This window comes from Macaca mulatta, chromosome 6 (assembly GCF_049350105.2).
Source record: "Macaca mulatta isolate MMU2019108-1 chromosome 6, T2T-MMU8v2.0, whole genome shotgun sequence".
NCBI lineage: Eukaryota > Metazoa > Chordata > Mammalia > Primates > Cercopithecidae > Macaca > Macaca mulatta.
This window is the reverse complement of record NC_133411.1, coordinates 157,933,977-157,948,538: the sequence shown is the minus strand read 5'-3', so window position 1 is coordinate 157,948,538 and position 14,562 is coordinate 157,933,977. Positions and strand designations below refer to the sequence as shown.

The following is a 14,562-nucleotide window of genomic DNA, read 5'->3' as shown; positions in this document are numbered from 1 at the left end:
CTGACTTCAGAAGTCCTATGGGCTTCAGGGCAAGTCAGAATCCTCTGATAAACTTACCTATTATTCTTACCATCACAGCTTAGATTTGAGCACTTATACCTCAAACACTGTACTAAAGGTTATACTCTTATTATATCATTGACTTCTCTTAATTTCTCCTACCTGCAAGAAGTAATTGTATTGTATAATTATTCACTTAACACGTGAAGAAATGAGTTCAAAGAGGTTAAGAGATTAATTGTTACCCAAAGTCCTGTGGATAGAGAATGGCAGTGTCAGGACACCAGTCCAAGCCTTATCTATATTGCAAGTATTTCATAAAACCTCAGCTGAAATTTAGATAAATTTTATGGAACTTAATCTAGAAAGATCTTGTTCACCTGAACATCCTGTCTGGGATGCATGGTGGTACCACTGAACAGCTCCACTGCTTATCAAATGTGTGACCTCAGGCAAGTTGTTAAGCTCTTGGTGCTTCATGTTCATCACTGGCAAATGGAGATGATAATAGTACTTATCTCACGAGACTGTTGTGTGGATCAAATGTGTAAATATATGTAAAGTGCCTGTCCCATGTTATATAAGTTTGGCTGTTATTGTGCTGACAGACGTTTCAGAAGAGTACTTGTTTGGGCGAAGAAGTTAATGAACACCTCTTTGTTGAACTTGTGGGGTTAAGGCATGCTTAGAAGAATGTAATCTGGGCTAGACGCTTGGCTGTTCAAGTGAACATATGACAGTGATGGTCTCAGTCTGCGTCCCTTGTCAGAGCATCATCTGCAAATGATTGCCTCCATCACTTACCAAGCACAGGCACAGGAAGTTGTGACCTCCCTTTATTGGAGCTGTCATTTTGAACCTATGTTTAGTCTGGCAGATATTTTGACCTCTGTGATTTATTGCTGAGGGTGTTTTGACTCATGCTTATAAGCACAACATTAAAAACACCAATAATAGCTGAATTTTTCTCAAGAAAGTATTTTCCTAATTAATGCTTACTCAATCATTTTTACTCCAAGATAAATGTTCAATACAGAGCAGTTAAACAATTTCTACCTTTCTCTATCTTCTTTTTTATTTTATCAAAATCATTTTATGGAGATTAATTCTTTTGCATTTGAAATTTTACAATGATGGCTTGTAATTTATTGACAATAATTTATTTGGGTCAAATTTTGGCTTCTGCCACTGTGAATTTTCCATTGTAATTTTGTTTCTACTAAGTCAAATTTTCCTGGTTCATATTTGATTGATTTGAATTTTATTGGGATAATTTTATTCCCCTGTGAATGTTTACCCATTAACACATTCTTTATGTAGGTTAGCTGTTGTCAGTTTTATTTTGAACTGATTATTTCAACTAAAACAGTGAGGGACAAATGCCTAATCACGTTAAGCATCTATGGAAGCCAGGAGTGAGGCCAGGTAAAGGCACACTAGACCAGATCTGAATGAAACACTGTGGGCTAAGTTTTCATTCACAGAAGATGGGCAGAGTGGCAGATCAGGGGTAACTATCAATGATACAAACTTCAAAGAAATGACGAGATACAGAGGCCCAAGGTTAAAGTCAATGATATATGTGAAGCATGATGATTTTCCAAACCATTCCCAAACCCTATGAGCTGTGCACGTTATACCCAGCAGTTTAATCCTAGAAGACTCTTGGTGCATGTTGCAGGGATGAGTTAGCTCCATGTGATGTAGTCAAAGAGCAGTGGGATTGGGGTCAGGTGATCTGGGGTCTGAACCCAGTTCTGTCACTCCTTGTGTGTAATGGGACAAGTCCATTTCCCACCTGAGGTCTCAGTTTTACCAACTGTCAAAAGATTGCTCTAAAAGTTCATAGACCCCTTCAAAAATCTAAAAACAAAACAAAACAAAAGAAAAAAACAAAAAAAAACCTATGAAATCTCTTCTTGGAATTATGTATGCACACCCATATTTACACATACTTTCAAAGGGCTCATGGACCCTTTAATGCACGCCCAAGGATGATGAGTTAAAAACCTCAGCCTCTTTAATCTGTCAGGACCTGTCCAGGGTTGACATGCTAGGGCTTAGGTAGGTGTTATATATGTATCCTCCAGGTGATGCCTGAGAACTGACACACACACTGCTTATGGATAAAAATGGAGACATCTAGAAAAGTAGGATCTGGAACCCTGTGTATGCATTGTTGGTTTCTTAGTGTTTTCATTAATATTGTGAATGGTTAAGAGCATAAACCTTGGGATTATGCTACCTGGGTAAAAATCCCCACTCTGTGCATGATCTTGGGCAAGGCACTTAACCATTCTGGGCCTCCATTTCTGCACCCGTAATATGGGAGTATTAATGATAACCACATCATATGGCTGTTGGATGAAACAGCTAAATGTTCAATTGTTACCTCTTATTACCTCATGATTGAATTCATGTTCTGATAACTGTGTCATACAAAGTGGCAGCTGGTGGGCTTTGGAGACCCTCTAGCTCAGTCTGTGTTATTATACGAAAGGTGAACTAGAAAAGGGAAAGCCTTACCCACGGTCACCCAACACGTGTTAGGGTTGCTCTCTGACACTCCCCTTAGACACCAAGAAAGTTGAGCCACCATGACATCATCAACATACCAGCTTCCAGTGCAAAAGGAGGCTCACCTCCACGGATAAAGTCCCATGTGATGATCTGCCATATTTGTAGAGTTCTCTGACACCAGCTGTTTCTGTTGTGAGTATAGAGTGATTCAGGGCTGCTTGGACACCAGTGAGTATAATTTCTACAAAAGCAGTTTGTAAGAGCCTGTCATTCTACCTGGAAATTAGTCACACTGATTCTAATTACAAGGCTTTTGTGACCCCAGCTGACTGGCCACCCCTCCCAGAGTAAGCATTTCAACCACCCAGCTGCAATGTCTGGAGACTGCTTGATGTTACCACCACTAAAAGAACTGGAGATCCTGGGGGAAAACCTTCAGACATAACTGCTGTATTATCTGACAGAAAGCAAAAGCTAAGGTGGAAGCCCACTCAAGAAACTTCCAAAGACTCCTGGGTCCTGGGAAATACAGGATGAGCCCACGTGGCTAAAGTTAGCTTTGTTGTCAAGGGAACTGTGGATTTTATTGCTGGTGGGATGGTTTGTGTTGCTACTCCCCACAAAGAAATTGACCCTCTTCTTCAGAGCACAGCAAGGGGTACACATTACTCTACTGAAAGCATCTTCTTTGCCCTGCTGGTTTCAGCTGCAGGAAGTACAGTATTCTTACAGTATATTCACTCTCACACCCAATGTGGTATATGGGTAAAAGCTTTTGTATGGAGAAGAAAGAGTCCTCTACATATGTTAATTTCTACCCCATGTGTAGTTATTGGTCTTTTGCTGTGAATGTTCCTGGTGTTTTAAAGGGTGATATTAAAGGTTCTGGGGCTTCTGAGGGATTGGGGTTGTGAAAGTCCCCTGGAAAGTGTCAACAGATGTTCAGCAAGTGATCTAATTCTGGGTTTTGGGAAATGAAGTTTGTGGACTTGGCTGGGACCTCAAGCCTTGGAGTCAGATAGCCTGGACTCTGACATTTGGCAGCTTTGGGACCTTGGAGACATGACTTAACCTCTCTGGGTCTCAGTTTTCTCACCTGTCAAATGGGTTATCCTAGAACTTGCCTTACAAAGTTGCTCTGAAAATTAAAAGAGGTAATGTACTTAGAATACTTAACTCAGGGCCTTGCTTATTGCAAATATTTAATATATAATTGTCCTTATATTTTGTATTCTGTGTACTCTATAATAAATAACACAGCTAATGTTTACTGAGCATTTATGGGATATAAAGTATTGGATTAAATTCTTTGAATGCAGGATTTCATTTTCTATGTTCACAACAACCTCAAAGGTGGTATTATTAATATGCCCATTTTATAGGTGAGGAAACAAGGTCTTGGAGAATTCAGTAATTTGTTTGAGGTCCAATAACTTGTGAGTAGCAGGGGCAGAATTTGCATTCAGTTGATCTCGTCCAAGGGCCCATGCTCTTCGCCACCAAGCTGCTCTGATCTCCTTTCGCTCCTGACTTGGCTTCATCAGCGTGGTTGTCTTTAGGTTAACTTGGTCTTCCCCTCAAGTCCTCCCCTATGAACCACGTGGCAGCACAACATTGTGTGGGTATGTGTGTGTGTTGACAAAGGCCAGCTTGCTTATGATGGGAGGTGTGAACATACACAGATGAGGAAACTAAGGCTCACAGAGCCATATATCTGTACTTCTAAAGGGGAACTGTTTGTCATCTTACTATGAATATATTTTAAATGACCAATGTCCTAGTAGGAGAAAGGAACTGCAAGTGCAAGCAGAGACAAGAATAAATCAGAGAACAAAACAGAGCAGCCCACCCCACCCCAGAGCATACCATCATGAAATCTACTTTGGGGCTATCTCAGTTTCCCCAGGATGGTTCACCTATGAGAGAAAGCAGGGAAAACTGGCTTAAGGGAGCTACGTTTTGAGTGAGAGGAGAGGTAGCTTGCAAATGACTCCTAGAAAAGAAGCAGCCCCCACCCCATCAAACACACACACATACACACAAATGTGCACACACATGTGTATCCCCACACCCCAAGAACTCATTCTTTTCCATTATGTATCTCATTTTTCCCCAGTGCAGATGGATTGATTCATAGGGACATTTCCTAAATGCCCTGGTTGCTATGTAGTTCTTCTCTTCCAGTTCATTCCAGCTGCTTCTGAGTTCCAGACTGTTGAAGCTCTTGGGTCTCTGTGACTCACTCTATCCTTTGTCACTCTCCAGATCCCCTTGAATGAGTGGTTCCAGTATTCATGTTCTGGAAGGATGGCATAAGATTTTATCAGACTGTCTTATTATCAGTGCAAACCAAACAATACAGAATTGTACCGACATCTGCAGCAATATACAGAGTTAGTCTGAAAATGTCAATACTTTGCAATCCCCAAAACTCACATGTAAGTCCTTCCTTCAGAGTGATTTTCAAAGGTACACAGTTCTGCTGAACTCCTTTTGCTCTCTGATCCAGGTATAGCTCCTGCCAAAGGATTCAACAACTACAATGTGATTTCTGGATGTGAATGAATTCAGATATTCCTCAGCCGTATTTATGCTGGTTAAGGTAGATCTAGGTTCAAATCTTGTCTCAAAGTGCTTAGTATCTGTGTGGCATTAACGAATCACTTCATGTTTCTGAGCCATGGCTCTTTCAATTGTAAAATGGGGATAATAAATACCTATATTGCAAAGTTGTTGTAAAATTAATGAGTTAATATGTCTGAAGAAGTTAGCATGGTGACTGGAATGTAATAGGTTGTTAATATATTATGGCTATTTTTAAAACCATGACTTGATCCTGTAATCTTGGAAAAAAGACTCAGAAAGGGAATTCAGTGACTCCAAAAGGAACTCAAAGAAATATGAAGAAAATAAGTTAAAAAACAATGACAATAGCAAATTTTTCCACAATCCAAGACATTGTTTTGTGTGTGTTGTGTGTGTTATATGAGTGTGTGGTTGGTGGTTGTTTTTTTATTTCCCTCATGTTTGGGCTCAGTAGGGCACAACTAGACCAGATAAAGGAAACATTTTGAGTGAGAGAAAGGGTTGCTTGGAAATGACATCTCAAATCCAAAGAAGAAAGCAAAACAATAACCCTTGAACATTAAAGTTATGGGGATCATGTTTTTGAAGCATAAGATGGAACAAGTGACATAACAAACCACCCCAAAAGTTTCTGACTTAAAACAGCTTATCATCTGTTCATCTGATGGATTGGCTGGGCTCACCCAGGCAATTCTCACTTGGGTTCTCTCCTGTGGTTGCAGTCCCATAATGGCTGGAGCTGGAGTCATTGAAGGCTCCTCTGGGCTGGGCGTCGAAGATGGCTTCCTCACAGGGCTGGCAATTGATGCTTGTAGTTGGTTGGGAGCTCAGCTGGGGCTGTGATCAACTGGAGCCATGAGCCATGTCCACTCCATGTGGCTTGGCCTTCTTACAGCATGGTGGCTGAGTTCCAAGAGAGTGCATTCCAAGAGCTAGCATTCCAGGAGATTAAACCGGGAGCTGCAAAGCTTCCTATGACCTGGCCTCAGAAGTCACACAGTGTCACATCTGCTACATTTTATTGGTTACACAAGGCCAGCCTAGAGCTGGTATAGGAGGGGATTACTCAATGGCATGAGCACTGGGAAGCCTGGTTCACTTGGAGCTATCTTGGGGACTAGATAGTAAGGCAGCTTTACAAGACTGGATAACACTCCCATCTGGGGTAGGATTTTTGATAATGATTTTCATGTCCATGGGAAAAGGAGTAAAGATGCTTTGTTGCCCACTTTTCAGAAAATCTATCTTGTTCTCTTGAATCTTCCACCACTCAACTTCTAGCCTGCGTGCATAGAGTTTTTATTACCCAGTGAGGCCAAAAGAACCCAGCCTTGTCCTTAAGATATGCAGGAAAGATATTAGGCAAGTCATCTTCTCTGTCCCCAAGTGGGCAGATGGCGTGACTCTGTCCTTGGCCAGAGGAGGTGCAACAGTATTCTCAGCACTTCCTTGTGGGCATCTGGAGAAGTGGCCAAAGTGGAGGTGGCTCACCTTTGGGTGCACTCACTATGTAAACTTACTCTGGGCCACAGAGTGAAGATTTTCAGATGAGAAGTTTCACGATCTACAGAACACACACACACACACACACACACACACACACACACACACACACGGATTTTGAATGAGGCCTAGAGTGAGGACATGACTTGGTGAGCTTGCCACACTTGTTAAGTGGTGGGAGAGTGACCACAATTTTGTTCTTCTCAATCCTAATCTGATGATCTTCACTGAATCACTCCACCACACTCATTATAAGGTTTCCCCTTGTTTCTGTAGTCATTCCTGGCACTTAGTTATTTCAGTGTTTGTACATAGTGAGCCTCTCTGAAAATGCTATAGGTGAGAAACCCAGCCAAACATGTGGAAGTCTAATGGAATATGCCCAAGACTATAGATGTAAAGACCACACGGGTCTGCTGTGGGATAGAACTGTTAGCTGGAGGCTTAGCCTGATCTCTTCTGAATAAGGCCTGGGAGAGTTTCAACATATTATCTTCTCAAATTTACTTATGTACTCAATAAATAGTTGTTAGATTCCTTCTAGGTGCCTGGCAATAGATCAATGAAAAAAACTCATAAAGTTCTTGTCCTCTCGGCACTTACAATCCAGTGAGAATATTCCTGAACATTCCCAATGGTGACAGATAGAACCGATCTTTGTTCAGAACAAAGACCATTGGCAAAAATGTTTTTGCCTCTCTCCCCACAGAGGGGTTACAGTGGTTAAAATATAATTTAAATCAAATTAAATTTAGAAGCATTTGATTTATACATTTCTTCTAAAGTGTGAGACTAATAAGATGATTTTGGAATGGATCTAAAATAAAGAATTTCAGATTAGAAAATGAAGCACATGAACTACCATGAAATACATTAGCTGGGGAATTAATATTTCATTTTCCAAAAATCATTTTAGAAACAATAGCTCCCTGGCATTGAACTGGAGTCTTTGAAAACTCTGCCTCTCTTTGGAATTCTTGATATGACCTCATATTATTGCATTGTTAAATAATCTCAACATTTTCTGGGTGTAACTGTTTTAACAAGTTAACACTTGATGCTGTTTATACAACGTGTCCCTTGAAGGAGCAAGACAGAACAGGACTGGGAGATTACAGCATGGGAATGGGATTTAGGCTCCTCACATTTGGTTGACTGAGCAATTCTTATGCTCTGATTTGGCTTATTATGATGCCTACAAGTCACCCTAACAAGTAGCTTAATAATTTGTCAAAAAAGGTATCTGTCATGTAGTCAAACCTGTTGAGTATGAATAATCTAATTGAAGTTCACTTTTAAAATGATAATTCAACAAGCATTTATTAAGAACTGATTGTGTTCTAAGCAATGTGGTTGATAGAGGTTGCTACCCCGGCAGATCTTAACTCACAAAGGGTCAGAGAGACAGCAGAAAAATGAGTGCTATGATAAAAGTAAGACAAGGAGATATAATAGGGAGTGAGTGGGGTTACTTTAAGTTGGGTGGTCATCAATCATAATGAGGACTGACCTGGTGTAATTGTTTAAAGGCTGGTTATGTCTGATTTTTGTTTAAACCAGCCTTTAGAAGGGGGCAGTACAGGATAATGAGAGACCTGAGCAGAGGGTCAGAAGTTCTGAATTCTCTAACTAGCTTTGCCATTAGTAACTTTATCTGACCCCGGCTTTCCAGGGCCTCTGTTTTCTCACTAAGTCTATCATTAAGGGCTGGGACCTAATGGAAGATCTCTAAGGTTCTTTTAGTTCTAACATTTAGTAATCACATGATTTGTACTATTAGGTTTTAAGAACACTCACTAGCAATGTCTGTTTTCTAATTAGCACAATGTTTAATTGCTTTCTGATTTCAGATACATTTTTTTCTCTTGTTCTTACAAAAACCGTGTAGAGATGAAGAAACTGTGGTTTAAGGCAGTTATGTAACATACCCAATTTCACATGGGCAGTAAAATAAGGCTATTAAGCAGGGCCTTTGTGAGTGATAATTGATTATAATTGGATCAAAACAGCCCTGCTTAAAGATGTTAAACTAGTGAGTTATAATTTTCTTTTAAACACCAACATTCTGCATTTATGTGTTTTTCAAAAATCACCCTAGGGATGATGCTCTGTAAGTCTCATGTCAGAAAAATGATCGAGTGATATCTATAGGTTACTTTGCTCCCAACACAGACGTGAAGTCTTTTGAGCCCTAATGGAGATATGATAGTGTGCCAAATCTATATAAAATGACATTCTACACATTGAAAAATAAAAGTGGCTATTGCTGCTGGGAATGCAAAATGAAACAGCTGTTTTGGAAAATGCTTTGGCAGTTTCTTACAAATTAAACATACACTTACAAAATGACTCAGAATTCCTACTCCTAGGTATTTATATCAAAGAAATGAAAACGTATGTATACAAAAGCCTGTACACAAATGTTTAGAGTGGATTTGTTCATAGTTGCCAAAAATTGGAACAACCCAATGTCTTCCAACCAGGAAATGGATAAACAAACTATGGTGTATTCATACAATGGAATACTACTCAGTAATTAAAAGAAATGAATACCCAATATATGCAACAACTTGGAGTTATATCAAATGCATTACGCTAATTAGAGGAAGTCAGACTTAAAATGCTGCATACTGTATATCATCCATACGGCATTTTAAAAACTATAGGATCAGCAAACAGATTTGTGCTGTGAGTCGGAGGAAGAATTGATGAAAAAAGACACAAGAAAATTGTTTGAAGTGATGGAGCTGTTCTATATCTTAATTGTAGTAGTGATGGCACTGAATACATTTGCCAAAACTCATAGAACTCTGTAACCAAAAGAGAATGAATTTTATTATATTTAAATTATACCTTCATAACAGGATACCCTCAAACGAGTAAGTAATATATTTTTGTGTGTGTTTTGATTTTAAGTGCTTTGAGTGAATAGTTTTTTGTTTTTTCCAGAAAAGTAGCTCATTATTATTCAGTGTTTATTTTCTGAGGATGTCAAGTGGGGTCAGAACCAATAAAAGTTCTTTCAAGAAGAGTCTCAGTTAACCAGATTAACTTGCCCAGGTTGGTGGAACCATGAAAACCAGATTAAAAATAATGGGAGTAATCTTCCATTGCTTTGATCCCTAGGATTTGCTTCCTGTCCTGCTTTATACACTTTGTAAATGGTACCTCTTTAATCCATTATGCTTTTTGGCGTCATTGCTCACTTTGACTATTTGCATATTACAAATTGTTTGAGGTCAAAGAAGTGAGTGGAGTACCTACCCTTCAAGGTGATGTACGAGCAGATTTCTCCTTCCGAGTATACGTTCTCTTAGGTCAGACACTAGGAACAAATTTGTTTATGGCATCAAGCACAGCTCTTTGAGGGCTGGAACGCCCACTAAACATCTAAGCAAATGTGGACATTTACCCTTCAGGGATACATGCTGACAAATTCCTTCCTATATGCTAACCTGAAAGACCAAGCCTTGGAGATATATGAAGCATTGCCCGGTCCAGAGTGAGACAGAAGACTGAGTCAGGGGTTTCGACTTAGTCAAGGAATGCTCAGTTTTCACCTTTTCCCTCTTCCTGCGTACCTTCCTCATGAGTCATGAGCCCAAACAAGGCCCCAGGGTTTTTCTCAATATAGTTATTCAGGAAGTCACTATAAGTCAAGTGGAGTTGCTATTTATATGGCATTTGTTCCTTTTAAAATTTATTTTTAATTGATAAATAACAATTGTATATATTTACAAGGTATAATGAATAAACTGAAAAATTCAATAGAAAGTTTCCACAGTAGGTTCAATTAAGCAGAAGAAAGAATAAGTGAACTAAAAGACGGGACACTTGAAATTATCCAGTTGAAGGAACAAAAAGAAAAAAGAATAAAAGAAGTCTATGGGATCTGTGGGAAACCATGAAGAGAACTAATATTTACATATGCAATTTCAGAAAGAGAAGAGAGAGAGAAAGGGACACAAAGCCTATCTAAAGAAATAATAGCTAAAAACGCCCCAAATCTGTGAAGAGATATCAATATTCATGTACAAGAAGCTGTATGCAGGTTCTTTTCACTTTGAGAAACAGAAGGTGAAACTCAAACTGGCCTAAGTAACTTAAAGAAAATATATTGGTTCAAGTGACTTAAAAACCACACTGGTTCCAGGAGCAGGTTGATAGTACCTCAAAGATGTCACCATCTCTTGGATGTGCTTTCCCTGTTCATTCCTAAGCTTCATGCAGTTTCAGGTGGTGACCAGGAGCTTACATCTCATCTTCCCTCTCCCCTGGGTTTGACTGGAACAGAAAAAAGAGTGTCTTATTCCCTAGCACTTTGGACAAAAGCTCTGGACACGATGGCCATTTGTGACCGGGAAGTAGAATACCATTGTTTGACCAGCCTGGGACATCTGAATTCAGGGATAGAGAACACAGACAGGAGCTAATGGGGGACGGGTGGGGAGAAGGAAACCCCAAAATAGGAAACAAGATTGCTGTTACTGGAAGGGGAATGTGCATTTCAGCAAGATGAAACCGATATGCAATTCAGCTCCCACATATGCAGAACTGTAAAAAAGGGAGCTGCATTTGGTTTCTTGGGACCTCCACCTGGATAAACTGAGTTCAGGGGTTCAGCGTGCATCTAACAGGATGCTCCTATTCCCAGTAAATTTTTTCCCTGTGCTCCTTGCTATCTCCTTTTGAGCTGTTTTCATCCACTCAGAACCTGGTCTGTTCCCTCCATTACCATATCTCAGGCCACAGGTATATTCATGACTCCCAAGTGCCCCTCTTCAGAGGGACAAGGTGGGAGCTTTCTAAAAGGAATTTGTACTAAAAATGGTAAGTGACAATTTGAAAAACAAACAAACAAATGAATGAAGCAAAGTAACAAAAAATACAGTACTCAAAATGCTTTTAGCAGGACATATTTTATACAGCATGTGCTTTAAGCCACATTAAGTAAAGCCTAGCCACAGATTAGATCCCAGAAGGTGAGACTAGCAAGAGGTATTTAAAATACCTGCTAGTTCTCCCTCTTTAGCCCATAGATGGGACACTGAGACCCAGGAAAGGGAACAACTTGACATCAGCATCCGTGTCAATGCCAATGTCAGTTTCAGAGCTGGGCCTGGGACCAACATCTTCTACTTCCAGACCTGATGCCTCTGCGGCGTCAGTCTCCTAAAGTGATCTTTCACAGGGTCCACTGGTGTTAAAACAGCTCATGTTTTATCTTAAAAGTATTTTTAAGTAACCTATATGAACAAATCATGAATTCTCATGATTCCCAAATCAAAAATTAAACAAGGAATAGCATGCCTCCATTTCCCTACCATAGGCCACATTTAAAAAATTAGTTTCTTGTGTATTCTTCCAGGGAAATTTTGTGTGTATAAAAACAATTCAGTGATATACTCTCCTGCCATTTTCAATATTATAGCATATTATACACTCTGCTTTGCACCTTGCTTATTTCAAAATGTGTATCTTGGAAAATCTTTCATATGACTATACAAACAGTATCCTCATTCATTCTTACAGCTGTAAAGTGTTTCCTTGCATGATGGGAATAATGGTTTGTTTAGCTGGTTCTCTAGTGGTGTCAATTTGGTTATTTTTGGGACTTTGCTACTATAAACAATGCTGCAGTCAATAACTTTATACCCATGTCATTTCATGTGATTGTGATTATATATGTAGGAAAAATTCCACAAAAGTGAAAAAGCAGAATGCTAAGGGCGTATGCATTTGTTATTTTGGTAGATGCTGAATTGCCCTTCATGACGGTCTTGTCAATGTATTCTCCTACAATGCCTAGACTGCCTTTTTCCTCAGGCCCTCCCCAACACAGCCAGTGACCAATGTTGTCTTTGCATGTTTAATAGTAGTGAGATGGTATCTCAATGTTTTAAAATTTAAACTACAGAAATAGAAAAAATTAATACCGGAATCCTGTTTCTAGAGTAATTTTTATTATCACTCAAATGATAGTAATATCCTCGCACATATTTCCACCTTTTCTTCACCCCAAATTCATTATTGATATCATTCAGAACATACAATAGCTATTTCCTGAGCATTTATCGGATTTTAGGCACTGGAGGTAAAGCCCTACCAAGAAAGACATATTCCCTCTCTTGTGGGGCTTATAGTCTAGTTGGAAGGCATTTAAAAATAGACTATTAGCTTAAAGACTGTTAAGTGCTTTCAAGAGTACCACAGGGTGATGTAGCAGAGGGAACTCCTAAAGTGAGGTGGGGGCACGTTAGCCTGTCCTTGTGCTTCCTTCCCAAGATTCGTGATCTTTAGGAGCAAGTAGGATGAAGTGCGAAGTGAGCAGGGTGCTCTCACAAGCTTACTATTAATAGTAGTGATTTTTATTTATTATTTTTGGCCTGAACTGACCTGTAGCTTTGGTATTATGTAGACGGAACTTTAAGACACCATTAAGACCGCCCCAGAGACGCTCAGCTAGAGGCAGAAAAAGCCATTCCAGTTCCCCTAATGGGCTGGTGCTAAAACATAAATGTCAGTCTGGTTCCTGAGGACATGAGCCAGAACTCAGTTAAGAGTAAATTATCTTCTCCCTTTCACTAAGCACTCAATAAACAACTCATTGTCTAGTGCAGGCTTAGAAAATCCTATTTGGATTTGGAACGTAGCCCAGTTTGCATCGCATGGGTTAGGTAGTGGGAATAACACAGTTCAAGGGATCAGGTAAAGGGAGCTGTGTTTCTGCTTCTTCCCTCTTGCTGTCTGGGCGACTTTGGACAAGCAGTAGTGGGAGACTTAAAGACTTGTGGGCAGGAAGCTTGATTAGAAGTGTAAATCAGCTTGCTGCAGTTCCTACTCTGACCTGATTTGTGGATCCCCACCACGGGCTTCCGTTCTGATTTAAGTCTCGTCTCTTTGTATTCAAGTCTCAGCATCTTTGAGACTGGAACCTTGCTTACCTTTTACCCTTATCTCTCTCTTAGGCTCTGGACCTATTGCTCTCAGAACTCCCAGAAGCTTCATTTTTCTTGCTGAGGCCTCTGACCACTGTCAGTGACCAGGCATGCAGTTCCGTGTGCTCAAGAGCCAGGGAGTGCCCGTCTCTGTCCCATCTTGCTGGATCTCTGTCGGACTGCTCTCTCTCTCTCTCTCTGGTTGGCACTCCATCTGTGCATTTCCTTGGACACCGTCTTCTGTTTCCCAGAATGTCATTCCCCCATGCACATCTGGCTGGCTTCTCCTGACCCCATCTTGGAGGCATGGAGAGTTTCTACCTTCCCCAACTCTGGCCCATACCATGGCCAGACTTAGCAAGTAGCTTCCAAGTCTTTCTTGAGCAGTGGAACCTACTTTACATGTGAACTTTTCAGTGGAACTCCAGAACAGAAAATGGTAAAACAACAACAACAACAACAACAAAACAACAACAGATAGCTTATTTAGGCCATTGAAATCTTCCTGGAAAGAAACACATCACTGTTTGCTGAACCTAGGAAGTGCTACGGAACCCCAAGACTCCTCAAAATTTAATTGGAAACTCTAAATTAGACAATTCAGTCTGCCCCTTTTTATTTTCTAGGCAGCTCAGACAATTAAGTACTTTGCTGAAGTCACACACTGAGACTAATAGAATCCAGTTTCTAGAATGTGCTACTCCCAATACAATGTGAGGTCCTCAAAGGGCAGAGACCTTTCGTGCATGTGTCACTCCTGTATCCTCCCTGTGTAGCACAATGGCTGGCACACAGTAGGGGCATGAGCAACAGTGGCGAATGAATGAACAAGTCTTATGGGCCATGACCTAAGGAACAGTCAACAAATGTTTATTGAGGACGTTTTATGCGCCAGGCTCCCTGTCCTTGGCTCTGGGAATGGAATAGAAAAGGCTGATGAACGTGGTTTCTTCCCATTTGGACTTAGAAATAAGCATGGACCTGAAACAAATGATCACAAGTGGTTTGTGAAATA

The 14,562-nt window shown here is 40.2% G+C and overlaps 1 long non-coding RNA gene across 1 annotated transcript; it reads right to left on the bottom strand.

Moving 5' to 3' along the window:
- Positions 1–1,319: 1,319 nt before the first annotated feature.
- On the bottom strand, positions 1,320–7,968 carry LOC144329579 (uncharacterized). Its single transcript, XR_013394945.1, has 2 exons — positions 4,957–7,968; positions 1,320–4,819 (listed from the first exon to the last, which is right to left on the bottom strand). It is a non-coding gene; the product is annotated as an uncharacterized LOC144329579 (long non-coding RNA).
- Positions 7,969–14,562: the final 6,594 nt, after the last annotated feature.